We start from the raw sequence: 6,000 nt of genomic DNA on the forward strand, positions 1-6,000 counted from the left end.
TATTCACAAAGGGACACAGCTTAAAATTCTTGGCCACTCAAAGGCTGCAACAGGAAAAGGACCAGAGCTCCTATTGATGATGTCCCCTTAGCATTATTTACTCTTTTTTATCTGTTGCTACTCTTCTGACTACTAGATGCTCCATGGCTACTCTTTACGTTCACTCTTGCTTCCCAATATTTTGGCTTTAAAACTTTTTCCCTACAGGAACAATGTGACCACAAAATCATTGAAAAATACTGTGAAGCCTGGGTCTGCACGGGTGGTTAAAGGAGGTTCGTGCTGTCCTCATCCCAGTCTGGTCTCTGTCAGCAAGGTGACACAGTTATTGCTGTACCATTGCTGGAGACTGGGTAACAATTACACACAGCCTTCATCTACTGCCTCATTGTCAAATATCCACAAGACACTACAACAATAGTTACCCAATACCAAAGCTATTCTGTCATCTAATGAAACTTACCACTGACAGCCTTTCCTTGTTTATAAACAGCCTGTACCTCACACTAGAAAAGTATTTCCTCTGTAAGGCTTTCATGGTTCCCTTATTTCTGCTGTTGCCCATGCAGGCCTGAGTGGAGATTTAATCTACTCAGATAGTAAGAGTTGTACACAACAACTTGGAAATCCTGTGTCTTAAATCTCTTAAGTGCTTGAGCCAGGCACAGAAAGTTACAAACAACTTCTCTGTTTATTTGTTCCTTCTTCCTTCCTCTACGAAGACAGAGCCTGCATTGAATCTTCACACCTCCTATCACCTGACCTGTTTCAAATTGTTATTTCCTACCCAAAGTTAATTCAATATAGATCTGAGCATCCCTTTTGTCTGACTCATGCCCTCCTCTTCCTCATCTGTCAGTTATTACCAGCTCTCATAAGCTCTGCTGCTCATAAACAATTAGTTCGCCTTTCCTAGCTCCTAAACACATGCAGCAGGTTACTGCATTTATAGACTTTCCCGTCTCCCCCATTCATAAAGAGCTGCTGGCATCTCCCATTGTGATGAGCAGTCCTACTACTGGAACACTAACAAGCTATGACTACACACATGCTACTGCTTTCTTCAGTAAGGCTCATGCCAGCTCATCACTGATTCCTCACACCCATCACTCACAATCCATCATCCTCCCTACCAGCAGCATCAAAAAACAGACAAGACTAAATTGAACAGCCCACTAAAACTCAACCATCTCTCTTCACAGAACAGGTGATGCCAAAAAAACCCTCAACAATTTAGAGGAAAAGAAGTCATCACAAGTTATTGAAACTTTTAAAGTAATACTCTAAAAAACTTCAGTAAACTGAAGGGAAAAACACACACCACAAACTAAACCAGCATTTATTACCATTGTCCAACTGACAACAAGGACCATCCAAGATGATTGCTTCAGCCACCTTCACTAGAGCACCAGTTCAGGAGACCAACTGGAGCACAGCCAAAGCTGCTAAGTCTCACCGGGAAATAACGCCTACTCGACACCACCCGGATAAAAGCGGAAAGCTCTGCTGCCTTCAGCCACTACTTTTAGGGAGCTTCTCTCGTACAGATGTTCATCATACACACTTCTGGGAATGTGGTAACTTTCTTGGTAAAAAGCATTGGTTCCTGAACAGCTTTAAGATTTGCACTAAGAAAACTGTGTTACAATTCTGAGCACAGACTATTTCCTAAAATGACATAGGCTGAACTTTTTATATCATGAGCTTTACTTATGCTTACCACCTGATTTTTAGCACCCACGACCGAGCATCCATTCATGAGTACAAATAGCAAAGATCCGTCCAGTGCCACTCAACTATACGGAAGAAATAAAGAAAATAGAACAAAACTAAAACCGTAACTCCCGCTGCCTCTCGCCGTAAAGCTTTCACACGGCGCTGCTGAAGCACAGGTAATTAAAAGACACGGAAGAGGCCGTGACCCTCACGCCCCGGGGGGAGGCTGCCGCATCTCCAGGGGCCGCCTAACGCGCGCACCGCTCCTCGATCCTGCGAACCGCGGGGGCTCCAGCCGCGCTCCGGAGCGGGACGGGCGGCACGGCCGCAGGGAGGGCGCGCCCCCTCCGCTCCCGCGCCGGCCGAGCCCCCGCCGGGCCCGCCCGGAGCCGCTGCCCGTCCGGAGCCGCTGTCCCTGCGCCCGGCGGCGGCGGCCGGAACGCTGCGGCGAGGCCCGGCGGGCGCGGCCGCCGCTCCCCGCGCCGGCAGCCCGCGGCCTACCAGCAGAGGTCCCTCCTTGGCCAGTTTTGCGGCGTGTTTTTGCTGCACTTGAAACTTTCTGGAGAAAACCCGGGCTCAGGTCCGCGTCTTCCCCAGGCTCGGGCAGAACCGCCGAGACAAAAGCGCCCGCCCGGCTCCTCGGGAGGAGCGCTCGGGGAAAGCGGTTCTCGAGTCTCTCCGTTTCCCTCCCGAATTTGCCTTTTTATCCTTCGCCCCCGCCCCGGGCAATTAAACAGAGCGGGGGAATAGTGCCCCCCTGGCCCGGCGAGGGGGCGGCGGTGGGGGCGAGCGCGGTGCGGGCGGGGGTGGGAGAGGAACTGGGTGTTAAGTGTTCCTGAGGAAGTTGCACAACGAGAGAGGGACTCTGCTTGTTTACCGGGTCCCTCGCTTTTTTCTTTTTTTTTTTCTTCCCACCCCCCCCCCCCCCTTTCGCCTCCACCCCCCGGGACCGGGATCCGGGAAAAGGAGGTTGCCTCCGAGTGGAAAGGAAAAAAAAATTTTAAAAAATGTTACCTTCTCCTCCCTCCTCCCCTCCCCCAGCGCGGAGGAGACGGAGGAGGAGGAGGGGGGCGAGCTCTCTTTTTTCCTAGGGGGCTGCGGGGGCTCGCTCCTCGGCCGCTCGCAGCCGCTCTCCGCGCATCCCTGGGCAGGGGAGTCAGCCCTTGCCGCGGGAGGGGCCGGCACACGCCGCCGCCCCGGAGGGCTCGCCCCCGCCCGGCCCCGCAGCCGCCAGCGCCCGGCCCCGCGCTCCAACTTTTTCTCTCACGCTCTCGCGTGCGCCCGCTCCGACGGGGAGGGGGGAAAACCATGGGGGTGGGGAGCGGGCGCCGCCGCCGCGGCCCCGACCGGCGCCCTCCGCCCCGGGCGCTGTAGCCCCGGCCGCCTCTCCGAAGCCCCGGCCGGGGGCGGGCGGCCGCTCCGCGGGAGCGCCTTCCCGTCGGCCGCCGCTCCCTCCCCCCGCCACCGAAAAAAAAAAAAAAAAAAAATCGCTTTCCGCCCCCCACCCCCCCCCCCACCGAAAAAACACCGCCCCACACGCGCTAGCGAGAACAAGTGTGCCTATATCCTGTTGTTATATGCACCGGCTGCGGAGACGGGGAGGGAGAGACGGGCGTGTGCGCGGGGGGCCGCTCCCCCACCCCGGCCGCACTTCAGGCGAGAGCGCGCAACTTAACAGAAAAGCCGCGTCCTATTCCCTGCCCCTGCCAGCCCCCCCCGCTCCCTGCCCCCGTCGTCGGCAAAATACGCACTCACGTGTATGTGCGCTCGCACACACCGCCGGCACCCCGGGGCCAGCCCCCGGCAGCCCCCCGAGGCCGGCCCGCGGAGCCGGCGGCGGTGACAGGCGCCGGCCCCCGCCGCCGCACGCAGCCCGGAGCGGGCAGGGGCCGTTCCCCCGCCGCCTCACATGTCTGCCGCAGCGAGCGCGGCGCACGCACCGCACAGAGGCAGGAACTGAGCACTCGAGCAAAAGACTTTTTTTTTTTCGTCTCTTAAAAAAAAAAAAAAATTGCTACAAGCTTGCCTTTTTTTTTTTTTTTTTTGTATGTGTATGTGTGTGCAAACTTTCCCCAAAATGGCGGAAATTGGGAGATGATTATATTTTAAATATCTCTCGCACACAATCACACAAAGTGCAGGAGCGACGGAAAATACAAACTCTCTGCTGCGCGCTGGTAGAGGCCTTCGCACACGGGCACCCACGGCACATTCAACCGGTATATCCCGGCAGCCGCCACCTCTCGCCGCTTCCGACCGAAAAACCCTTTTTCGCACCCCTCTCCGCTGCGCATTGCCCCCTCGCAGCCCGCACTTCTCCCCGTCCTTCAGCCTGTGCGAACAAAGAGCCGGGGCTGCGGAGGGGGGGCTCGGGTGGCAGCGAGCCCCCTCCCTCCCTCCCTCCGCTCCGCTCCGCGCCCTCCCCGCCCGGCGCTCACACGCACACCCGTGCCCCCCCAGCCTCTCCCCCCGCCGCCCGGCCGCGGCACCCGCATCACATTGTTCCCAACAGCACGGCGGTGCCCCGTAAGTGTCATTAAATGGAGCCAACTGACAAGCTCATTGGTGGGGCAAGTCTGCAAAATGTCTCTCCCCTTCCCTTCCCCCTCCCTTCGGAACCCACTACCCCCCCCCCCAAAAAAAAAGGCCCCCCCCAAACACATTTCCACAGCTCCCTCCCCCGTGTATATATATATGTACATACACATACGTGCGTGCGTGCCTGTGTATGTATATAAATATACAGCGCATATATATATACATGTACTCCCTTCATGTGTTTGGGAAGAGAAAAAGAAATACCAGGCACCTCTCTCTTTCTTTTGTTCCTCTTTCACACTCGTACACTTATGATTTAGTGAGATCCCCGGTGCCCCGGCCGCTCCCCAGCCACTTGCGAGTCACTTGCCCACTTTACCCGGCATTAACTTCCATCCTTTCTGCTCGAGGTGGTCGGGGAGAAGCCCCCCTCCCCTTCCCCAGATACGTTTCGTAAGGGAGGGAGAGGAGGTGCGTCTCTCCCTTTATCTCTCGCGCTCTCTCTAACTTTCATCCTCACCTAGGGGGAAAATTAAAACCCGTCACCAGCCTTTGCCATCGCGGCTCCCTAAACGGCTTGCGGATCAGATCGGAACCCGCCGCTCCTTACCCCCCCAAATTCTCTCTTTCTCCGTCTCTCGAGTAGTCCTGACAAATATGGTCCAGGGCTGCGGGCACAGTGAGCATGCGCCCGCGGAGCCAGGGCTGGGGAAAGGGGAAACTGCCGCCGCCGCCGCCGCCGCGGCTCCTCTTCCTCCCTCGCCCGCCCGCCCGCGCCGCCGCTGCGCCCCGGCCGCCCGCAGCCGGCACCCGGCAGCCGCCGCCGCCGCCGGGCATCGCCCGAGCCCCGAACGCGGCTGCCGACACGGGCTCCGGCGGAGGTGCATCCTCCCCCTGATTTACTGCCGACGCTGGAGGAATAATAAGGAGACTTGTGCGGCAGTCGCGCGCTATTTTGGGCGCTTTCAAAAATAACGCCCCGCACTTTTCGGGGAGGGGGAGGTCCGGTCCTCCAGGGTCCCGCCAGGTGCTGCCGAGGTCGGCTGGTGGGCGCCGGGGAGCCCGGGAAAGCCTGTCTGTGGCTCTTGGCCCCGTCCGCGGCGCAGAGCAGACCTGGAGCAGAGGCAGAACAGCTGGGCGCCAGCGAGGAAAGTGCGGGTGCGGCGGGAGAGGGGCTGCCCTCCGCCGCGGCCGGCGAGGGCATCCCCGAGGAGAAGGTCTGAGCCGGGCATCGCTGAGCCGGGCTCCTCCTGCGCTCCCAAAACACGAGTGCGTTCGGTGTGCACACATTCCTTGTGATGGGCCTCGTCTGCTTTACAACCTAGCCAGCTCACAAAATAAAACTCAGACGTGCCACCTGCTTGAATACTCTCCATCGGTGCCCTGTATTCCTAAAGACAAATATTGTCTTCATTCATTTTCTGTCCCTGGTTCAGAAAACAGTGGAAACTGAAGGCCCTTGTTATTTCACAGGAATGCCCAGGATGGACTTCACCTGCAAGGAGATCTGTTAGCAAGAGAACATTACACAGCACAGACCTGTATGAGGCCTAAGTGTACTGGGAAAGCGGGAGGATGGAGGATTGTGATCAGATGTAAATATGATACTTTCAAAACTGTGTATACATACATACATGCAGTTTGAGGCAAAGTATTAAAGAACACAGAACACAATCTTCATTATACTAATCCTATTTTTTTTCAGACCACACACAGCATCTCCCTAAAGTCATTCTATCCTAAAGG

The 6,000-nt window shown here is 56.7% G+C and overlaps 1 protein-coding gene across 6 annotated transcripts in view; it reads right to left on the minus strand.

The window, feature by feature from the left end:
• The window catches only part of L3MBTL3 (L3MBTL histone methyl-lysine binding protein 3), a 78,260-nt gene extending 73,333 nt beyond the window's left edge, over window positions 1-4,927 (minus strand). Inside the window, exon 1 of one of the 6 annotated variants that reach the window (XM_058021097.1) lies at window positions 4,865-4,927. The gene's annotated coding sequence lies outside the window, so the exon portion shown is untranslated. Of the gene's footprint in view, window positions 1-2,217; window positions 2,235-2,730; window positions 2,789-3,471; window positions 3,556-4,525; window positions 4,599-4,774; window positions 4,826-4,864 lie in introns of those variants that run through there. The other 5 variants (XM_058021101.1, XM_058021100.1, XM_058021098.1 and 2 more) reach the window with 5 other exon arrangements.
• Between the last annotated feature and the right edge of the window lie 1,073 nt (window positions 4,928-6,000).

The sequence above is a fragment of the Melospiza georgiana genome, chromosome 3 (genome assembly GCF_028018845.1).
Source record: "Melospiza georgiana isolate bMelGeo1 chromosome 3, bMelGeo1.pri, whole genome shotgun sequence".
NCBI lineage: Eukaryota > Metazoa > Chordata > Aves > Passeriformes > Passerellidae > Melospiza > Melospiza georgiana.